Consider the following 24,343-nt stretch of genomic DNA (forward strand, 5'->3'; position numbering starts at 1 on the left):
TGACATATTCTCAGGACTTTCAATAGTGATAGCCACTGCAACACGTTCCTTTCTGGCTAAGGTTAAGTGTATAACAAAGCCTTGGATATAAATACTTTACGGTAGTTGAAAAAATAATCTTAGATAAAAACAGCACCAGTAGGGTTTTCCCTAAAGCTTATGACTGACCTACTCATTGTTTTTAGTTTGTTTTCCATGTTTTCAGTACGGGACATAAATTTTCTTCTAAGGAGTACGCCTCAGTTTCAATGAATGGATTGACTGATTACTGCCACAAAGAATCTTGCCACTACTATGCCAGGGGATACCTCTTGCTTGCTATAACATAGAGACCAGTAATGAATAAGATCACTGATGTTGTTTCCTCTTAGACTTACATAGTCTCATCCAGTACTGTGAAAGCTAGGTTGTTTGGAGAAGAATTCTGCTAAATTCCAGATCAATTCATCTATTTCCTGTAACCAAAATTTAGGGTCTATTTATAAGTACTGCTTACCATCTAATTTTGGTGGGCAACTAGAGCAATGTAAATAGCACATATGATTTTACATGTCTCTGGGGCCTCCATGATCGATAACTTCTATGGGATCAACACATTCTCTGCATGACTGTCTTAGCAATCCATGTATCCTGGATTCAGCATTGATTTACTAATGTTGAGTACTTCTCTTCCAACTTCTTTTAAAAAATGTTTATAATGAGCATATAAACCAATAGGATTGTATAAGGTTTTTTCATATGGTTTAGTTCGGATAACCTTCCAACTATACTTCCTTCCTCCCTTGTCCCTGTCACCAGCCCTGACTGACATTTTAGCTCTCTGGATTCCGTTCTGATCTATTGTACCCACCTTTGTTCTATTATGAAATCTTATTATTTATTTTACTGGGATTGCAAGATAGTAGTTTCTCAACTACTATCTAACTCTACAGAGTTTTTTATGCATAGTTCACTTCAGTTACACCTTCCCTTGACCCCTCACTTCCCTAGTACCACCATTCCATTACCTTCTTGGATTCTTGTCAGAGCATTTTCACTCTATACTTTTGTTTCTTCTTTCAGTGGTGAGTTCTACTTAAAATAGATACAAGAGCAACAGTAGAAATATTTATTAAACTGTAAATTGATTAACAAGTTATTCAATGAAAAGAAAAAAAGGAATGAAGTTTGAGTGATATAAAACCATCTCTATTTGTGCATTATTAGATGCACTACTATATAAATGCTAAATTTCATTATTCAGAAGATCATTGTGATTCACTTATCACTTAGGAGCACAGACCTAATTACCAAAGGTGGAGTAAATTCAGGTCTTTTTCAGATTTCAAAAAAGCAGAGACCGAAGTACCTTTTTTAGAATGAGAAAAAGAAGAAAAACACAGGACATGACTTATTTTTAAACATTTTATTACTAAATATTTTACTCCAAAGAAGGATACTTTTATTTTTAAGTATTCATGATGCACATACTAAAAAATACAGAGACAATTCTAACTGAATGACACATATAGAATGACATCTCAGTAACACCTATTAGTGATGATACTAGATATATGTTCTAGCTGATTCACATAGACAAGGAAAAAAATACTGTTACTCAATCTTAGGAAGAAAGAAAAGGCTAAGGACATAATAGCATTAAGCAATGATCATAAAGTAGAGCTGATCTGAAATACAGTTTCTTCTAGGAGTTATCTGAATGGTTACTAACTTTTGTTTACACCAGATAAGTAAGATAAAATAGTGCTTATTCATTCTATACCTACTTCAGAAAACCATAGATACCAGCTCCATACTAGCCTAAGATGAAGCATACAAATTTTATGAGCTTTTGGTCTCTTAAATATGATATCAAGTGTCTGGTAGTATAACTTGTTAAAAAAAAGTTCAAGGGAAATAAAATGAAGAATAACAGTTGTAGAGATTTTCATTGTAGCAAAATAGATTTACTGTCCATTTGGAAAATTACAAATAATTAAAAATAATGTGAATAAAACTTACCTGAACATTAATGAGCTAATATTTTTCTAGCTGTGTGTTTGAACACTGGGTTTGTAATTTTATCCCTCAGTGCTTCTGAGTATTCATTCACATTTATTGATTGCTGGCAACAGTCACAATTAACAATGACAACAAAAATATTCTGGAATCCAAAATACTAAGTGCTTCTGGAAAAAAGGGAGACTTATAAAGGCATGTCTTTTCTCTCTTTATCATAAAAATATTCATTTTCAACATTTTTAGTAATCTGAATAGACAAATAATTCTGGGTTGGCTACCCAGAGGCTATTTAAGCTGTGGGCTGGCTTTCCCCCGGGTCCGAGGATTGTTCAATGTTCCTGAATAAACTGCATTGAAAAAAAAAAAGATGGAATCATGATGCACTTTCTCTTGACTATAAACATGTTTGATATCTAGGTTATAAAAAGTAACATACCCTTATTGTTGTTGTAACAAAAGTGTTAGACAACTAATACTGGACATGGTGTTATCCTTAGATATTAACATGCAAAGATCTGCATAGGTTGAGTATAACCTACTTTTGTAAATTCAGGATGTATATTCTAAGTGACACGATTTATCTGCCCATGCATGGATGGCTGCATGTATCAGTTCAGATGTTTGCCAAATGCTTTCCAGGTTTCTGCCCCATGTTTGACCTGGTTATATGCCCAAAGGATATAGAGATGGCAAGCACTGTCTACATCTTCTCCATAAGGTAACAGAACACAAGAGCACAGTTTCAATGCAATGTGACAGCTTGGGTAAGTAAAAAGGAGGAAGGCCCCACCTTGGGACTAGAATAAGACCTCAGTTGAGGGTGTAACACAGATTCCCTGTAAGCCAGCTTCTGCTAACCTAGTTCTTTTTAATAGTACAGGACAGAAAGAAGGCTGAAATGATCCTAAGCATCCTTGCTCAGAGTCCAACTCCACCCATGTGTTTCTGGATGCTACCATGAGAGGTGACACTAACATGAGGAACTATAGATTTACTATATAATTATTAACATGATATGAGAGAAAGGTTTGAGAGTAAAAGGTGAAAAATGGGCAATATCAAACCATGATTTTGCTCCAGTGCACCCTGTACAAATAAGCAGCTTCCATAATTGGTATCAAAACACATTTGTTATCATGATAGAACAACATATCATACTCTGCAACAAAGTTTAAGTTGTATATATATATATATTCTGAGTTATGGAAGAGGAAAATGGAATAATGAGATCATTTTTCTTTTTAGCTTTGGCAAATTTTTAATTTGAATAGGAGAATAAATAAGATGTTAATTCAAAATATGAGAACATATGAAACAGATTTTGCCTCAGCTTGTCCTCAATTTAGCATATTATATCTTCTTAAATTTAGCTTATTACCTACTGACTCTTATGTTAATTTTGTAGCAAGGATGAGAATTAGGAATATGTCACTTAAATATACTTAAGTCAAAGGAAACCTGTGTTCTTTGTTTCAACAGCTGTTCAGCTGTTAAAGAATAAAATTTTATGTAAGGAGGATTACATGCTTAGATTGCAGAAGAAAATACCACTTCAGAGGTCTGTTGTATTTTTAACTTAAACAAATCTCAACACATCTTCAAATATTTATGACATGAGGCCAGTATTTTTATTCTCCTAAGACAAAGAGAAAAGACATTGATCTTTTACAGATCTTTTCCTTACTGAGTATTTTTTTTCTTAACAATACTGTCTTTACATTGGCTTAATAGCTGAACAAATGGTGCTTTCAATCTTCTGTAATTTGGTCTAAGTATCTGTCATTTCCTAGGATTAGTGCCAGATGGACCCTGGAAACATCAGTAGGAATTCTCTTCTGTAAGAGGCAGTACAAATCCATACTTGGTCACAGGTGAAAGAAACATGATGGATGAGAGAGGCACCTGCTCAGCAAGAGTCTGTACTTTCTGGTGAGCATACACCATCAAAGTTGTCCTCTCGAATCAACTGCAACAAGACAGGGGCCAAATGCTGGTCTGTGTCACCACTTGAGTGACTTCAGCATGGCATGACTGAGGACTGAGTTTGCCCAGTGCTCTCCCAAAATAGATCCTTCACAATGGGACTCGTTATGAATACACATTTTAAAGATAAATAAAAGGTTCTAAAGGTAAAGAATTGGGATAGCCACCCTTGAAAAAGTAGGACAAATTTAATCCAAATCCCTCTGAAGTTGAACCAGTGCAGCCACTACTGAATTTAGGAGATGGAAATATTTTATAATTTTAGGGATTTACCTTTCACAAGAATTTCATGAGCAACACAAGCAGATGGTCACTGAAGCTACCTAAGTCCCTTTGGTGCACTTGCATCTGGAAGCTTCTGAGACACATTTCCCTCTTTCCAGCCATTAGACTTTTAATGTCATCACCTTCATTTTAGCATCAGTGCTTGGACTGCAGTTCAGCAATACAGACAGCCATCTCTTTCCAGTGCCTGAAGAATAAATCAAGGAATATATCATAATTGAACGTGTGAGTCTCCAGCCCATTTTGTTTCTGTAGACTGTGAGCAATAGTGAATAACATAGGTATGCAGCATCTAAATTCTATGGCATAATGTGTTTGTATACCATGGGTTATAGTAATTTTCCTGCTTGATTTTTGCCACTGTAAAAAGCCCAGCCCTAAGGTCAGTATCTATTCCAAGGATCAACTTAACAGAGAAGGCCTATCTTATTTTCCAATCAAAACTGTCCTCACCGTGTGTCTCTTTCTCATTCTGGGATATCTCACTCAGAATGATCTTTTCTTGTCCTCACCATTTGCCTCCAAATTTCACGATTTCCTTGTTTTTAATTGCTGAATAGTATTCCATTATGTAAAAGTACCGTAATTTCTGTATCCATTTCTCCGTTGATGGACACCTGGGTTTTTTCCAGGTTCTGGCTATTACAAATAAAGCTGCTACAAACATGGTTGAGCAAATGTTCTTGTTGTGTACTTGAGCGTCTTTTGGATATATGCCTAGGAGTGGTATAGCTGGATCTTGAGGAAGCACTATTCCTAATTGTCTGAGAAAGCGCCAGATTGATTTCCAAAGTGGTTGTACCAGTTTACATTCCCACCAGTAATGGAGGAGAGTTGATAAACATACTGAAATCTATACACTTAAAGAAGCTAAACAAGAAAGAAAACCTGGAGTAAGATGATCAATCCTCACTTAGAAAGACAAATAGGATGGACATATTGGATGTAGGAGAAAACAAGTAACAGGACAGGAGCCTACCACAGAGAGCCTCTGAAAGACTCTACCTAGCAGTGTACCAAAGCAGATACTAAGACTCATAACCAAACCTTTGGCAGAGAGCAGGGAATCATATGAAAGAAGGGGGAGTTAGTATGACCGGAGAGGACAGGAGCTCCACAAGGACCAAATATATCTGGGCACAGGGTCTTTTATGGGACCATGTATGGATATAACTTAGAACCCCTGCTCGGATGTAGCCCATGGTAAGCTCACTATCCAAGATGGTACCCTATTAAGGGGAACAGGGACTATTTCTGACATGAACTCAATGGCAGGCTCTTTGACTTCCCCCCTTCTGCTCCCTAAGGAAGGAGCTCCTCCTACAACGGAGGAGCAGCCTTGCTAGGCCACAGAGGAGGACTTTGCAAGCAGCCCTAAAGATACCTGATAAACCAGGGTCAGATGAAAGGGGAGGAGGTGCTCCTCTATCAGTGGACTTGGAAAGGGGCAAGTAGGAGATGAAGGAGGGAGGGTGGGATTGGGAGGGAATGTGGGAGGGGGATACAGCTTGGATACAAATTTAATAAATTGTAACTAATATTAAAAAAATAAAAAGGAAAAAAAGGAAATATTTAATTGGGGCTGGCTTTTCCTTCATTATCATCATGGTGGAAAGCATGGCAGTGTGCAGGCTGACATGATGCTGGAGAAGGAACCGTGAGTACTACATCTTGATCCAAAGGCTTCACACCTGATTGTGTGCCACACTGGGTGGCAATTGGGCATAGGAGATCCCAACTCTGGCCTCACAATGACACGCTTCCTCCAGCAAGGCCACAACTACTCAAACAAGTCCAAACCTTCTGATAGTGCCTGTCCCTATAGGCCAAGCATTCATAAAATAAGCAGGAAGACATATTAAGACAGCAGAGAGGCTACCTCAGCTTTTTATTTTAAAATTCAATAAAATCCTCAGTAGCCAGTTTTTATGGATGAGTTGCTGATTCCTTTTGCTACCTGGAAATATTTTTTTCTTTTCCTTTTCCTTCTTAACTTCCTTCCTTCCTTCCTTCCTTCCTTCCTTCCTTCCTTCCTTCCTTCCTTCCTTCCTTCCAACTTCTTTCTTTTTTCCTTCTGTTCTTTTTTTTTTTCACAATTGGTATATTGTGGACTGAAACCAGTATCTCACACATGCAAGCCATGAGCTCTACACTGAACTATACTTTCAACCCTGCTTGTACTATGTTTTGAGAAGTCTATGTTACTTAAAATGACCACAGACTTGTAAGCCTCCTGTCTCAGCTGTGCAACTTAGGTCATGTCTGAGCCACTAGGCTTGTTTACAATACATGTTTTACTTTATGAGCCCACACAACTTCATAACAATTATGAAAAAGATACCTTTGTGCTGAATGATTTACATTCTATAAAGTGACACTTACGTGAAAACCAGTCTATCTTTGTTATCATAGACATAAAATTCAGACATATAGAATTTGAGGAAATGTATAAACTAGATTTATTGATCTATCAACACAATCTCAAAATCTATAAACTTTATAAGAATTGGTTAAAACTAACCACACAAAATCTGTCCAAGAAGAAGGAAGAAAGGAAAGGGAAAAGGAAAATTTCACAGGTAGCAAAAGGAACCAGCAACTCATCCATGACAGCTGGCTACTGATGATATTATTGACTTGTAAAATAAAGCAGTAAGTAATGGCAAATAAACATTGTATGATGATTACATATATGACATCTGCTTTGGCTATGGCAATGAGATGTTAGGGCAGTCATCGGTCTGGATGTGTCAATGAATGTGTTTTCATCTGTGGTTAACAGTTAAGAGAGACTAAAATAATGGTGTTATCCTACATACTCGGGTTAGTCGTCATCAAGTACTTGGAAGTTCTTAAAAAACTGATGTATCCAAAGGAAGAAACTCTCCTACTCCAGAATCCACCATGCTTCAAGAATCAGTGTTAATTTTTCAATAAATTTCTAATTTTCCAACTTTCTTAGCCAGAAAAAAAAAAGTCATAATGATTAGAGCCAATTCCTTGAAGTTGTTTTCTCTCATATATACATCATATATAATTTTGTATGTGTGTGGGATGGGTATCTATAAGTAGATAAAATATATACTTTTGGTTTTCTTTTTTAGATTACCCTTCTAAAGGACAATTTCTCAAAAAAATTGTAGAAATGGAAAATACAAATTATTGTTTTGATGTATAACTCTATTGTGCAACATTCAGTTTATTCCACTGTGATTATTATAGCTTAAAAAATGGTGACAGTTTATGAGTGTGCATATTTATAGGCGTATGCACATGTGTGTATGTATGTTTTAATTTTAGAATGTTGCTTATTTCAAAATTATTCAAACATTCTCTCATTTCAAAAGCAACAAACAATCAAAAATAACTAAATAAAAATCCAGTTCCTTCATGATGCACTGTCAGAGGCCATCAGCAATCAATCTATTTTTCAGATAATCTGCTTAAGGATTAGAAGGATTAGTCAGTCCTTCTTATTAATCAGCCCTTCAGCTTTAAGTCACTTAAATTTAAAATGTAGTTCGGGTAAAATCAGGTCTATCGGACTAGATACAGGTTATCTTTTGTATCGTTTTTAAAAATAAGCAAGAAAAGCATTTTCAAAAATGAAGCTAGATTGTGATTTGTGTCTATAACTGTTATTACTTGTGATTGCATTTTTAAGATTTGAAATTGCTATTTGCCACAAATGTTAATATAAATTTGATCTGATTTTTAAAGGTTGATCATATTTTAACATTCTATGACTTTTTGGGTTGTGACTTATCTTGCTGCAATAAATTATTTCTAAGGAAAGGTTACTGTATTTTTTACACGTTCTCCTTTTCCTACAGTCACGATAAAAGTTTATTATTCCCTTTCCAAAGAACACACCAAGCAGTGGTTTTCCTTTCAGGAAAAGGCAATGTGGAGTCTATCACTCACAGTCCGTTCCAAATGGCCTGCTTTCAAATTCTTGATGCTAACTTGACATTTCCAAATGGAAATAAAGAGATGTTTCTGAGTTCTTCTCTGATAATATAGGATATATAATATAATGACAGTTAGTGGCCTGTACATCAAATCTCTGGCCTTCATACTGCACAGGACACAAGCTAGCACATCTGCACTCGACACACTGAAGTAGTGTCCCAAGACAAGGGCCTGGAGAAAGAAAGTATTTGTCACTTTATTATCTGTCTCTCCTGTGATAATGAAGCAGAACAAATCACAGAAGACTGTGAATGCGCTAAGGGAAGCACTGTAATTATTTTCCCTTTGGAAAGAGGTCTCTTCTGCACCAGAAATATAGATGTTGCTACTGAAAGTGTCAATCACACAGCAAAACAGACAATAACTGATTGCATAATAATCATCTTGTTAATAATTTGGGAGATTAAGCAACCTTCCTGATTAAAGCATTGACTTTGATGTATGAACTCTCAAAAAAAAATGTGCTGTTAAATAAAAGCAAGCTATGAAGCATAATGATAATATTTCCTAAGTCACAACCTTTTCCATTGTGTGGAAAAGTGAATAAATCATTCATAGTTGTTGAAGGTTGAAATGAGAGACAGTCCTAGGAGCCGAGATGTCACTACTATGTAGCTTTACTGAATGACTTTCTCCAGAAAATATGTAGAACAGAATGCCAAAGGAAGGGCAAGAAATCTCCTCTGCACAATGAGCTCCATACTCCAAAGAGAACATCCTCTTTCTTTATCAAGAACACATTCATGGGTGACAAAGACAAAAGCTGCAGGGATGCTGGGATTATTTCTCCCAACTTTCTCAGTATATTTATTTATTGGAGTTAAATCAACTCTCCACAGATGAAAGGACCAAGTTGATGCTAAACACACTAAGAAGAGTTCAGAGTGGTCTCAAAACCTAAGGGTCTGACTAGGCTAAAACAGTCAAGAGGAGAAAGTTAGTGCAGAGAAAACTTTACCAGTTCTGTTTTGCTCAGCAAACTTCATTCACCTCACTTAACTTTTCAGAAAAAAAAAAAATTACACTATCTTTATTATGTAAATAAAACTGATCAATCTTTGAGACTTGAAGTATTCTGCTTCTAATTACAAAATACATCTAAAATTCAAACCCGTGCCTATTTTAATTAACATCTCTGAAACTTCATATATGTAATGAGAACTTTCTCTTTAATTACCCATTAATCATACGATACAAATAGAAGGATGATACTCCCCCCTCCTAACAGTGGATGTGGCCATGTATCTATAATTGTATCAACAAAAAGTACAACATGCCTTGACCTGCAGCTGCGTGCAGAACAAAGCATATGATTCCTAATACTTGATTTTTGTCTTTCTCTTTTTGTGCCACAGAGAACAAGAAGGCATTCTCAAGGGATTACATCATGGCATAGCATGGATGAATTACTGTAAGTTCACCACAAACTGAGGCTAGCTGTATACATAGATGAGAAAAATAAATTTAATTGAGTTAAAACAGAGTTGCTTGATATTGTCACTACAGTAGCAACTAACCAATGCTGGTAAAATTAATACTTATATTTATTAAAAATTTGAATGTTCACAACATAGACTAGTTCATTAAATTAAATACAGAAGGAAACACATCATGCATCAGTAGTTTTTAATGCTTCTTATTAAATTCTTCTTAAATGCCTGAATTTTAAAATCTTATTTGAGGAGAAGAGGGTGTGTGGATTCATTGACTAGGGGGTAAAAAGTTTTCTCATGTGCCACGGAGCAGCTAGGAGTTGATTGTAAATGTCTATCTATCTATCTATCTATCTATCTATCTATCTATCTATCTATCCAAGTTTTAGTTTTCTTTTCTTTTTTTTCCTTTTTTTAATTTTTCATCAATTACACTTTATTCATTCTGCATCCCCCCATAATCCCAGTTTTCAGTGCCAAATCTAATACAGGTGTTTCATATCTCAGTGGACACCTTTGACAGGCCTCTCAACTGCACTTTACGGTATTGATGCTGCCCTTCTTTTGACGTCATTGATACTATTTCTCTTTACTTTTTCATCTTTCTGTACCTCCTTCATAGAATGGGCTTCCTTTGTCCATTACATAAATATTCATGGTTATAACTGTTCTCAGGTAATTTCTTTCCTACTTCAAACATCTCCAAGTAGATGATCTCATCCACTTCCATAGTTCTAATTATCATTTTAATGCTAATGATGCTCTAATTTATAGACAAGCAAGAACTCATTCTGAAATTCAAAACTTTGTGTCTATACCACAGATGTCTCAAGAATAGCAAGTCAATGCACATCTTTCATATTTAAAATGCATCGTCTTTTTTTTCCTTTTCATAAGTTGCATGGTTCTCCGTATTCCAGATAAATCTCAGTATCATTTAACTAGTCACTTAATCCAGAAACTTGAGTATCAACTCATTCTACTTCTTTATTACAACACAACCAAGAAACATAAATATGTGAATTATAAACAGACATTTCTTTCACCTGCTAGCAATCCAGATTATATTGTGTTCAAATTTCTTTTTGTTGCTGATTTCAAATGACTTTATATAGACAGTAACTAAACATTTTCCTGCCCTAATCACTCACATCTTTCACTGAGTCACATAGATTGCAGTGTGCTATCACTATTACACATTTGAAAGAAATTTTCCTGAAGTGTAAAATGTATATAATAAAGTATGTGTGCTTGAAAATACAGAGGTTATTAGGTCTTCAGAGACAGAGTCCTTGCATTAAGCATCTCAGGCTGACATAGGAAAGTACCAAGGATGGTGTTATTAGCACAGAAATTTATTTTCCCGTATGTCTGGAGGCTAGTTGTTCAAGGAAGAGATTCTGACTGGATCAATAAGGGTTCTACAGTGGTTATGTAGATCACTAAATTTTTATATCTTTGTTCTCACATATCAGGGTAAGGGGAGAGAGAGAGAGATGGATAGAAGTTGACAGATAGATCGATCGATCGATCGATAGATAGATAGATAGATAGATAGATAGATAGATAGATAGATAGATAGATAGTTTTCATGTGTTCTGTATTGCTTCTTACCTAAACACTCGTCTTATAGGATCAAGGGTCCAATCTTGTGATACTACTCAAACTTTCTGGTACTGTATTAGATACGATACTTCCAATTGCAGCCGCTTTCTTTTTAGGGAGCCAAAAACAGTGAATAGCATGAAGAATGAATTGCGTGTTTCCTGGATGTTCACGGATGCACTCTGAATCATAGAAGTAATCCAGCAACCTTCTTCTCCACAGATGTGCTGTTTATACTCACACCGCTTTTCTTCATCCACAGTTCCACAGACCTGACCTATAAGCATTTATCTTTTGGGGTTTTTTTGTTGTTTGTTTTATTGTTTTCTCTCTTTGCAGCAAGTTCCTGAAATTTATCCAATTTTCTTGTGTGACATTAGTTCTTTATTTTTAAAATGTATTTTGATATATTCTTGAGAATTATAAAGTGAAGAATACAGTGTCTTTTGATTAAATACATGCTCAAATTTCCACTTTAGCTTTTACCAGTTCTCTCATATGACATGTCTCCTTTGCAACTAAGTTCTTTCATGTTGCTGTCTGGGTTTTCTGGTATTTCTTTTTTTGTTGTTTTGTTTTAATTTAATGAGTCCAATTAATATTTCAGTACTTGCAAATGTGGAGAACTGTGCAAGGAAAGATGAGCAGCCTACCAAGGGCCACGTTTAAGGCAGAGAATTGTAGGTATTCAGAGAATAAGACAATCTTGTCCTCTTTTATTTCTTGCTGAGTTGTGTTTTGAAAAATGATATATTATTATTTGTTTATTCAGGCACCTTTTGCAAGAGGTTTGGGCTGTGTATAATTATACACACAGCATCTATAAACACATATATGCGAGCCTTCGATTATGCATTTGTTTTGGTTTACTTAGGAAACACATCTGGGAATGAAATTATATGTTTGCTTATTGTCTGGTTGTTTTAATATTTTATTACTAAGAATCAGTTGAAAGTCTAAGGTATTTTCAGAACTCCCTTCCTTTTAAAGATTCCTTTAAGATTCCTGAAAAGCTTATCAAGATACAGTTTTGGGCTTTCTTTGCCAGGAAACTCTACCTTCCATTTATGCATGGCCTTTGTTTGACATGGCCATTATTATGCCTTAACCAGTAAGATAATTTGAGATAAAATTATAAGGAAAATTCCCCACTACAGGAGAATTGGTGTTTCAAGCCCTCTGCCCATATTGTTTTAAAGCATGAGTTGATGTCTGATAATTCTCTCTGTTTTTACCTGAGTTGGTGATTGGTGTCTGATAGTTATGGATGATCTTTGTCCTCATATGAACAAGCTAACCCTCATCTTTTGCGACACCCTATATAGACTTTGGAAATTTTCTGTAATGCTAGACTCTCTTAGCCAATAGAGACTCCTATGGAATCTCACAGTATCAACACACCAAATGTCTAAAAAGGCGTTTTCTCCTTATGCAAAGCAACTTGTGGAGTCCCACATGGTTGGTAAAACAAGCACTGACACATATATGCACACATGTAGCTTATATTTATATACATATATGTATATATATATATATATATATTATATATGTATATATATATAACTTCTGAGGCTACATACATGAAGCATACCTATTTGTATATACATATATACATATATATGTATATACATATATTTATTATTTTTTCTGCCATACTATCTTTTTTTAATTTTTTTTTATTTTCTACCATATAATCTTACCACATTCATCTGTTGTGTTTTCCTTGCTACTGTAGCAGATCGCTCTCTAGGGGGCAGGACAGGACAATCTCCACTGTTGTCTTTGTCCTCTGATTGTCACCTAACTTCTGTATTGAGCATCTCATTTTCTGATACTTAATATATCATGTGCCAGATGGAATCAGTGTCTCAAACATCTCAGGTGGGATAGAACTCTTTACATACACACACGCACACACACACACACACACACACACACACACACACGAGTTGATTCTTTTCACCACATATCTTTTCATTTCTTTTCCTATTCCTTCTGGAATTACCTCCTAAATAAAAAACAGAAACATGATTTTGGCTCCTGGAGAAAACAAACAAACAAAAAACAAAAACAAAACAAAGCAAAAAACCTTACAAATAAAAATGAAAATCTGAAATTCACACAGATTATAATAGATTAAGATTTTACAATATATGTATTTTAAACACACAGTGGGATCTTTTTTTAATTTATTTTTTATTATTAGTTACATTTTATTAACTCTGTATCCAGGTTGTATCCCTCTCCCTCATTCCCTCCCAATCCCTCCCTCCCTCATCTCATCTCCTCCCTGCCCCTTTCCAAGTCTACTGATTGGGGGGGACCTCCTCCCCTTTCATCTGACCCTGTTTTATCAGGTATCTTCAGGCTCCAAAGTCCTCCACTGTGGCCTAGCAGGAATGCTCCTCCCTTGGGGGGTGGGGAGGTCAAAGAGCCTGCCATTGAGTTCCTGTCTGAAATAGTCCCTCTTCCCCTTACTAGGGAAAACCAATTGGTTACTGTGTTACCACAGGCTACATCCAAGCAGAGGTTCTCGGTTGTGTCCATACATGGTCCTTGGTTGAATATCAGTCTCAGAAAAGACCTCTATGCCCAGATATATTTGTTCCTTGTGGAGCTCCTATCCTTTCCACATCCTACTAACTTCCCCTTCTTTCATATAATTCCCTGCACTCTAGTGAAGGTTTAGTTATGAGTCTTAGTATCTGCTTTGATACACTGCTAGGAAGAGTCTTTCAGAGGCCCTCTGCAATAGGCTCCTGTCATTACTTGTTTTCTCCTACTTCCAATGCACATCCCATTTATCTTTCTAAGTGATGATTAATCATCTTACCCTGAGTTCTGAGTGAGGTATCCCAGAAGGAGAAAGATACACATAGTATATACTCACTCAGACAGTGGGATCTTTAGTCTTAAGAACAGAAATGGGAAAAAAAGAAGGTATTAACATGGATTTCTCCTGTTCACCAAACCATTCTCTTACCAAATGGGTCTTCACTTGTCAAATAATCCATGCTTTGAGTTCACTTAATTTGATTCAGTTTAGTTATATTTCCTACTAATCTATTCCTGTTAAATGAAGTGTCAAAGGACAACTTATGGGTGTTACTTTTCATTTCTCTCCTACTGTGTATTTCCTAGAGATGGAAACCAGGTCTTCATGGTTGGCAACAAGCACCTATAAGCACTGAGATACCTTACTTTTTTGAGACAAAAAAATTCACCCAAAGCAGAAAGGTTTTGCTATATAGAGAATCTGTTTCTAACTTATTTCCAACCTCTTTCTTTTTTCAATCACTTTGTAAAAATATAAATAATAATTTAGAACTATAAGATTTAGGACACTCTTACATAACCATAATAATAGAAATATATAATTGTAACTTATTCATAAAATTTGTGTATGACTGAATCAATAATACACATAACAGATAAACATTTTTTAAATCCTTGTTCCCACTGATTGTATGTGACACTTTGATGTGATAATGATGGTCTTTTTGAGACTAATGTTTTTGTTTTTTCACTTCTTCCTAATTTGTTTGGTTGCAAATGAATGCTTAGATAAAAATCAGATACTAGATTTACTGGCCTCTCTGAGAGCATAGACAACTTGAGTGTCATAGAAAAGAATCTGTTTCAAATATTTTGATGTGTAGATACAGAACCCCTTTCAGCAGTAATATGTTCACAAGGTTTTGGGATAGGCAGGGATAAAGATAGGGCAGAGAATGGAGGAATTTCCAACCAATGCCTGGTCCACTCAAAGAGGGTGCAGCCTCTGACACTGTGAACATTACTCAGCTAATCCTGCAGACAGGAATCTGTCAGAGTTGTCCTCTGAGAGGTTCTACCCAGAAATGCCTCAGAACAAATGTGTCAACTCACAGCCAAACAAAGGGCAATGCTTAGAGAGTCTGGTGGAAAAGTGGGAGGAAAAAGAAAAGGACCTGGAGATGACAGGCGCTCCACAAGAAGATTAACAGAGCCAACTAACCAAGGCCCAGAGGGGCTTGTTTAGGCTCAAGCACCAACCAAGGACCACACAAGGCAGGAACCTAGAACTCCCTACAAAATGTAGCCGACAAGGTGCATTCAGGGCAGATTAAACCAGTAGGCAGCTCAGTCTCAGTGTGTACCCTAGTAAGGGAGTCAGGGGCTATCTCTGACATGAACTCAGTGGCCAGCTTTTTTTTTATCACCGCCCCCTGGGGGGCACAGTCATGCCAGGGCACAGAGGAAGACAATGCAACCAGTCCTGATGAAACCTGATAGGCTAAGGTCAGATAGTAGGAAGGAGGTCCTTTCCAGTCAGTGGACTAGGAGAGGAGCATAGGGGAAAAGAAGGAGGGAGGTTAGACTGGGAGGAGAAGAGGGAGGTGGCTACAGCTGGGATACAAAGTGAATAAACTGTAATAAATAATAAATAAAAAGAAAAAAAGAAGTAAATAAAATAAAATAACATTGTAGCCAATGTGCAGTTTAGGCTTCATGTAGGTTCTCACCTAAGGAAAGCAAGCTGGGACTACAACTGACATGGACTTTCCTGCCAGCTTTTTGATCAGTTCCCCTTGGCAGGACTGCCTTGCTAGTCCACTGGGGAAGAAGGCATGCTCTGTCTGGATGAGACTTGAGACTTGAGGAGCTGGGGTGGACAGGAAAGGAAGCTCCCCTTTTCTGAGGAATAGGGGAAGTGGGGGAGGGAGAGAGGCACTAGGAGACCAGGTGGGGTGAGGCTACAACTGGAACATAAAATGAAAAAAAAAAAATTAAAACAAACAAACAAATAAATAAAATGTGTAGAAATTTTATTTGCTTCTACACAGAAGCAAAATAAAATAAAATAAAGAAGCTTTCATTTCAGGCCAAATATACTTCAAGAATAAATAACACTATCAATTTCTCCCAGTTGGTTTACTTCCAGTGGCCCTAGGTGACAACATGTGAAAAGTGAGCTTATCTACAAGGTACCAAATTAGTTTTTTTTTTTTTTTTTTTTTTTTACAAAAACCAGAATGTTCATTTAATTTTATTGAGTCAGGATTGTTTGTTCTTAAGAATCCATAATGTGATTCCAAAATGGCCAAAGCTTATAACCCATGGCAAAGTCAAGATGATGGCTCTCAGCTAGTAGGTGATTTTAAATTGTTAGGTCTTTTTAAATACCTCATATTTTCAATGCTTTTAGAGTATGGCTTTAAAAAAGAGAGCCTTGTTTGTTTTCCTTTCAAGGTCAAGTTGTAGGTGTTTTATGACAAACATTTTTTAAATGAAATTTTGTAATGTGTTAAATAAAGATGAGTAGATGGAGAGGTGGGGAAGAATTGGGAACAGTTAGGGAAAGAGAAACTGATCAGAATATATTGTATGAAAACTATTTTTTAAAAAGTAATTTATATATAGAAGGAATTTTTACTTGATTATGAGATATCTTCAAAAAATTATTGAATTTTGGTTTGCAAATACAAACATAGTTTTAGTTTACAATGCCTGACTAGTATTCTCCTAACTGCTTTATGTTTACAAACTCTACCTCCTCCTAATAAAGTGGCAACCTAAGTGAACAATGTAACTATTAGCACACAGAGTGAAAAACTTATTTTAATGTGAGGTCTATAGAGCCTATACAAAACATTTGATCCCAGGAAAATTTGCACAAGAGCCATCTCTATGTGTCAATTTATCTCTTTGAAGTGTAACATTATTTCATTAGAAGGCAAAAAAGGCAAAGGGAAGGTGGAAGTTGGTTCCCAAAGGAAGGGAGCATCTTGTGCTACTACCAGAACAGTATCAAACGTAAGTGGGCTTGTTTCCGAACTACCTTCTCTTCTGCATTGTGTTAATATCACCTAGGTGAATGTAATGAGTGCTTTAAAGGAACAATCTGGTAAAACAAGTTTGTTATTTACACTAAACCAGCTTTCCTCTCATCAGAGATAACACTATTGCTAGAAATCTTGCAGTTCCCTTATTGTATACGAAATAAAAAAATAAAGCAAAAATAGCATTCCCAAAGGCCTACTTTATGCCATCAGAAAACTGACTAAATCCTGGTTCCTTGGACCTACAGATAAATCTTAGTCCCACATTCTTAATTTCTTGGTTTCTCTCCCTCTACCCTACCAAGAACGATTTATATCAAGAGCAGGCACAATACACGTTTTGATTTAATACTTATGTATTCATAGTATGTTGATGTCTATAAGATCCTGCTATTTACAACTTGAATACAAAATTCAAATTTCCATTACTAATATTTCAACAGTGCATGATAATCTTACCCAGTCTTTCCTTCACTATAATCATAGTGAGCAATACTGTCTCTCATCTAAACACCCATTGTGCATTGTTTAGGAAATCATGATCCATATCTTCAGTGTATACAGGCATTGATATCTATGAAATAGTTTTCAAATTTTATAGTTTATAAAACACAATTATTTTGATATATGTCATAATGTACAGGTATGTAGGAGAAAATGTGAGTAACAGTGCTGAAGATCAGTGTGTCATAAACAAATACAAGCATGTAGGTAGTGCATATAGTCAGCTTTCTATAACTAAGCACTTGCCATTGATTACGTTGAAATATTGTTTTTGGTTGATATATTACATTATTAAAATAAATGTATTATATTATTAGTAGACAGTGAAGTCCAGTTCAGTATGTGTATGGTTGCACAAAAAACAAATATGTGTGTAAACTTACACAAATTCAAGTATTTATATGAATATTGTCATTCTACAACACTGCATAGAATACCTTCATATGTTATGTGAAATGCATAACATATATTCTCTAAAATTGTCTATCTAATAATTATGTAAAAATATTATTCAAATGTACACTTGTTCACATGCAAGATTTGGTACATAAATGTTGCAACAGCTAAGAAGAAAAGCACTGTACAAAGACTGAACACTAGGTTAGTAAAGTTGACATAAAATCGGTGATTGACAATGAGATCATACTAGAAAAGGATGAAAACAGTGATCCTTTATCTCACACACATTGTTTACTTAGTAGATACTTATTCTTTGTTCTCATGTATGCTTCTGTTCCACAGTGGAATCCTATTTTCGCATTTTCTAACTCATATCTGTTCCTTGTTTGGTGTCATCACCTAAGGATTTGGCACCACTTGGTCTTCGTCATAGACTAGTCTTCCATATGTCAATCTCATGATTATTCATGGTAATTAGATGCTTAATGAAAACGGGAAACCATTTACAAATACCCATTGTGTATTCTGGAGTAGTAGCCACTTTGCTCATATCATTTTAGGAAGTAAAGTATATGTGTAGTTCTGCATTTGATTTTGGCATGAATGTCAAGAAGGAATGTACACAGTTCTATGAAACAAATATTTTAATACCTGTACTGGATTTGGTAAGTAGCTTAACATGTTTTCCCATAAAGATATCCACATTCTAGTGTACTGAGCCTTTAGATGGCTTTCGCTTGACATGAAAAACAAACAAACAAACAAACAAAAAAAAAACCCCGACAGTTTAGGTCAGAATTAGGTCAGAATAATATTATGGATTAGGATATGGGAAGATTATGCTGAATGGAACCCTTATTTACATGGTGATTGAGAGAGTCAAATCACATGGGTTCTGACATGTGGAAAACTTTTAGCAACATGTCAAGGGATAGGGTTAAAAAAGCAAAAGAATGGTCCAACTCATGCAATGTCACTAACATGAAGAACAGCAACATAAAGGCCAGAATTTAAAGGCATTTCCCACACATTTCTATTTTACTACGTATTCACTTTGTATCTCAGTTATGTACCCCTCCCTCATCTCTTATGTGCCCTATTCTAGGTTGTTTCCAGATTCTGGCTGTTAAAGCTGCTCAGAACATAGTTGAGCAAATATTCCTGTTGTATGATTTTGCATCTTTCTGATATATTCCCAGGAGTGGTATAACTGGGTCTTGAGGTAGAGCTACTCCCAATTTTCTGAGAAAATACCAGATTAATTTCCAAAGGGGTCGTACAAGTTTACATTCCCAACAGCAATGGAATACTTTCCCCTTTCTCCACATCCTCTCCAGCATGTGTTGTCGCTTGAGTTTTTAATCTTATCATTCTGATGGATATAAGGCGAAATCTCAGAGTTATTTGATTTGCGTTTCTATGATGACAAAGGACATTGAGCATTTCCTTAATGTTTCTCTGCCATTCAATAATCTGTTGAGAATCCTCTGTTTAGCTTTGTACCCCATTTTTAAATTGGATTGTTTGGTGTGTTGGGGTTTAATTCCTTGAGTACTTTATATATTCTGTATTTTAGCCTTCTGCAGATGAAGGGCTGAAAAAGATCTTTTTCTCTTCTGTCATTTTGTTCTATTGAATGTGTCCTTTGCTTTACAGAAACTTTTCAGTTTCATGAGGTCACATTTATTGACTGTTGATCTTAGAGCCTGTGCTGCTGGTGTTCTGTTCAGGAAGTTGTCTGCTGTACTAACGAGTTCAAGGTTCTTCCCTGGTATTTTCTCTAACAGATTTAGTGTGTCTAGTTTTATGCTGAGGTCTTTAATCCACTTGGAATTTGCTTTTGTTCAGGATGATAAATATGGATCTATTTGCATTTTTCTTTTATGTAGACATCCAGTTAGATCATCACTATTTGTTGAAAATGCTGTCATTGTTTTTTCTTTTCTTTTATTATTGATTGGAATCTTTGTCAAAGATCAGGTGTCCAATGCTATGTGGGTTTATTTCTGGATCTTCCATTCGATTCCACTGATCCACCATTCTGTTTCTATGCCAGTACCATGCATTTTTTATTACTGTTGTTCGCTAGTACAGTTTGAGATCAGGGATGGAGATACTTCCAGAAGATCTTTTATTATACAGGATTATTTTAGCTATTCTGTTTTTTTTTTTCCATATGAAGTTGAGAATTGTTCTTTCAAGGTCTGTAAAGAATTGTATTGGCATTTTAATGGGAAATGTTTGAATCTGTAGATGGCTTTTGGCAGGATGGCCATTTTTACTATGTTAATGCTATAGACACATGAGCATGGGTTTTAGGAGTTTCTGGTGCAGCCATGATACCCTGTTTTTTGTTGATTGTGTTCTTATGCTGTCCTTTAGCCATCTGGTGGTTTGTTTGTTTGTTTGTTTGCTTGTTTGTTTTTGAGCCTTGGCTTTTTGTCCCTAGCTCTTGGACTGTAGACTAGGTCTGAGTGTCTCTGGAGTCTGTAGTAGTCTTCAGGGAGACAAGAGAGGTCCAGGGTGCACAAAATGGGTGATATGGATGCAACTAAAGAAGTTAGGATTATGTGCATGTGCATATGCATGTTGAAAGGCATAGTGCAAAGGCAGATGGTGGTGAGGGTGTGGTACACTCAGGTGTCTTTATTGGCTTGGTTAGGTGGCAATAGTGCATTGCCTCAAAAGGGATTGATTTGTGGCTTACCGGTCTGCCTGACACTATGCTCCTTGATACTCAGATCTGACATCCCTGTGCTTCTATTGTTGGTCTGGTCTCCACACGAGGTGAGCAGCAGACCCTTGGCTTGGATGCTGGGGTGTCCCAGAAATCTTGATGTTGTCCTCAGAGGAACAGGAGGGATCAATTGTCTGGCTGCTAGAGTGGAGGGTTCCTGGACCTGGGGCTCTGAACACACCAGAGTATATGGAAAGTGCATGGGATCCACTGTTCCTGACTCCCAGACCAGAGAGATAGCCACATGGGCTCCGATTTATGGAATGTCTCCTCTAGTCCTTGAAGCACCAAATTTGATGCTCTGGATCCAGCTGCCTGTCTACTCACCATTTCAGATTTTCTATCCCTCAGATACAGTGCACACTGGTCAATGACATCTTGGAACTTTAGAATCTTAATGTCCAGGGCAACACTGAAGATTGGGCCTAGTGAATGGGATTAGGATTAGGAGTGAAGAACTCTGAGGACATGTGCATATTAAAACATTACAGATGCTTGAGAGTATGATTAGTCGCCATGGGCTGGGGGGGGGGTTAGTACTTAGTAGTAGTTAGGAGCAAGTTTGTTTCCCAACATCCATGTCAGGATGCTCACATTCAATGCTTCTCTCCTTCAAAGGCTCATGAATTCACATGAACATACCCAGTAAAGTATGCATACACATGCATAATTTAAAATAATAAAAACAAATCATTTTTTTTACTTTTTTACCTTTTTTATTTTTTATTATTTACACTTTATTATTTATTATAAAGTGTATTTTATTAAATACACTTTATTTGTATCTCCCCATAAGCCCCTCCCTCCTCCCTTCCTGATCCTACCCTCCCTCCCCTTTCTGCATGCATGCCCCTCCCCAAGTCCACTGATAGGGGAGGTTCTCCACTCCTTTCTGATCTTAGTCTATCGGTTCTCATCAAAAGTGGCTGCTTTGTCCTCTTCCGTGGCCTGGTAAGGCTCCTCTCCCCTTAGGGGGAGGTGATCAAAGATCAGGCCAATCAGATTATGGCAGAGGCAGTCCCTCTTCCCATTCTCAATAGAGGAATATCGAATGGCAGAGAAGCACTTAAAGAAATGCTCAACCTCATTAGCCATTAGGGAAATGCAAGTCAAAACAACCCTGAGATTTCAGCTAACACCCAAGAGAATGGCCAAGATCAAAAACTCAAGTGATAACACATGCTGGAGAGGTTGTGGAGAAAGGGAAACCCTTCTCCACTGCTGGTGGGAATGTAAACTTGTACAACCACTCTGGAAATCAATCCAGTGCTTTCTCAGACAACTAGGAATAGTGCTTCCTCAAGATCTAGCCATATCACTCCTAGGCATATATACAAAAGAGGCTAAAGTACACAAAAAGGACATTTGCTCAACCATGTTTGTAGCAGCTTTATTTGTAATAGCCAGAAGCTGGAAATAACCCAGATGCCCCTCAACTGAAGAATGGATGCAGAAATTGTGGTACATCTATACAATGGAATATTACTCAGCAATGAAAAATAAGGAAATCATGAAATTTGCAGGTAAATGGTGGGACCTGGAAAGGATCATCCTGAGTGAGTTGTCCCAGAAGCAAAAAGACACACATGGTATATAATCACTCATACAGACATACAACATAGGACAAACCCACTAAAATCTGCATCTAAAGAAACTAAGCAAGAGAGAGGACCCGAACTAAAACGCTCAATCCCCATCCTGAAAGGTAAAGAGGATGAACATCAGAAGAAGAAGAAAACAGGAAACAACCTAGGAACCTGCTACAGAGGGCCTCTGAAAGCCAGAAGAAGAAAATAGTAAACAAACAAGAACCTACCACAGAGGGCCTCTGAAAGCCTCTGCCTTGCAGACTGTCAAAGCAGATGTTGGACCTGATGGCCAACTGTTGGGCAGAGTGAATGGAATTGTAGGTAAGAAGTGGGAAATAGCAAGAGCTGGAGAGGACAGGAACTCCACAAGGAGAGCAACAGAACAAGAAAATTTTAACACTGGGAACGTCCCAGAGACTCATACTCCAACCAAGGACTATTCATGGAGATAACCTAGAACCCCTGCACAGATGTAGCCCATGGCAGTTCGGTGTCCAAGTGGGTTAAAACAAATCATTTTTAAATTAGTTTTTCCCCCTCCCCTTTTTCCATACATGCGTGGAAAACAGATCTCTTCCAATATGGCTTTAAAATTTGGGATATTGCAGAGTCTAGAACCATGAGCTACTATACTACCAATAATTATAAGTAACACTATAACAGACATGCCCCAATACAGCAGTAAATAGGAAAGAAGGAATACCGGTTTTCTCTACAAACAGCCATGAAAGAGATTTTCCCATGACCCTCTAACATTAAAAGAGTTAAAGAAAAAAATAATAGAGCCTAGTTAGCACTTTGATTTTAGCCTAATGAGACTTGTATCTAACTTCTGACCTAAATAACTATGGTGTAATAAATGTATCTTGTTTTAAGCCATTAAGCCTGCAATAATTTGTTATGGCAGCAATGGAAAACTCATCTGCTAGGAATGAGATGAGGGTCACAGAAGGACACATACATCTCAGACAAAGACTTATGAGCATCTTCCTTCTCCCCATAATAGCTCTATCACACTAAACGGTGTTAGAAGGTTGTATTTTCTTTATAAGATTCTCCCTCATGGATCAAGGACAAATGTTATAGTGGTAGATATCATAATTTCTGTAGCTTACATAGAAATACTGTTACAGAGTAACAATATAATAGCATAGCATCTGATTTTACAGGAGGTAACTGTAAGAAACATTGTTTTAAAAAGCATGTCTCTCACTCTGTGTGTGTATGTGGGGGGGGGTGTTCTCTTTAAAATTACAGTTAGTTGAATCATTTGTCTGTGAGCCAGCAATGGTGACACATGACCTATAATCCCAGCACTTGGGAAGCTGAGGCACTGAATTTTCAAGGTCAGGTAAATTCTGAGAGATGCAAAAAACTCATAGCATCAATACATGAAATTGTCAAATAATATAAAAAATTAAATATTAAGTAAAGATGCTTTGGAGCATTAAGGTTGCTATGTCAGACATATTAAGCCCTTACTGACAAATGTCATATTGATATTTATTGATAGAACACACAGAATCAGTCAAATAAATATGACCACGTAACAGTCATTTTGTATTTTAGTTTTTTTCTACACACTTTTCCCGTTTCCAGAAACAAAGAGCATTGCTTTGCGTCTCAGCATCTGCTTTGGCCAGTGTGCAGGGAATCTTATGAAAGAAGGGAGAGATAGAAAGACCTGAAAGGGTCTGGAGCTCCATAAGGAGAACAACAAAAAACAACAAAACTAAAAAATCTGGGCCTAGGGTTCTGTAGACTAATACACCAACCGAGGACCATTCATGGAGATAACCTAGAGCCCCTGCACAGAGGTAGCCCGTGGTAGCTCAGTCTCCAAGTGGGTTCCCTAGTAAGGAAAACAGGGGCTGTCTCTCACATGAACTCAGCAGCTGGCTCCTTGATCACCTCCCCCTGTAGGGGGAGCAGCCTTACTAGGCCACAGAGGAAGACTCTGTAAGACAGTCCTGATGAGACCTGATAAGCTAGGGTCAGAAGGAAGGAGAGGAG

The sequence above is a fragment of the Meriones unguiculatus genome, chromosome 10, assembly GCF_030254825.1.
Source record: "Meriones unguiculatus strain TT.TT164.6M chromosome 10, Bangor_MerUng_6.1, whole genome shotgun sequence".
Classification (NCBI taxonomy): domain Eukaryota; kingdom Metazoa; phylum Chordata; class Mammalia; order Rodentia; family Muridae; genus Meriones; species Meriones unguiculatus.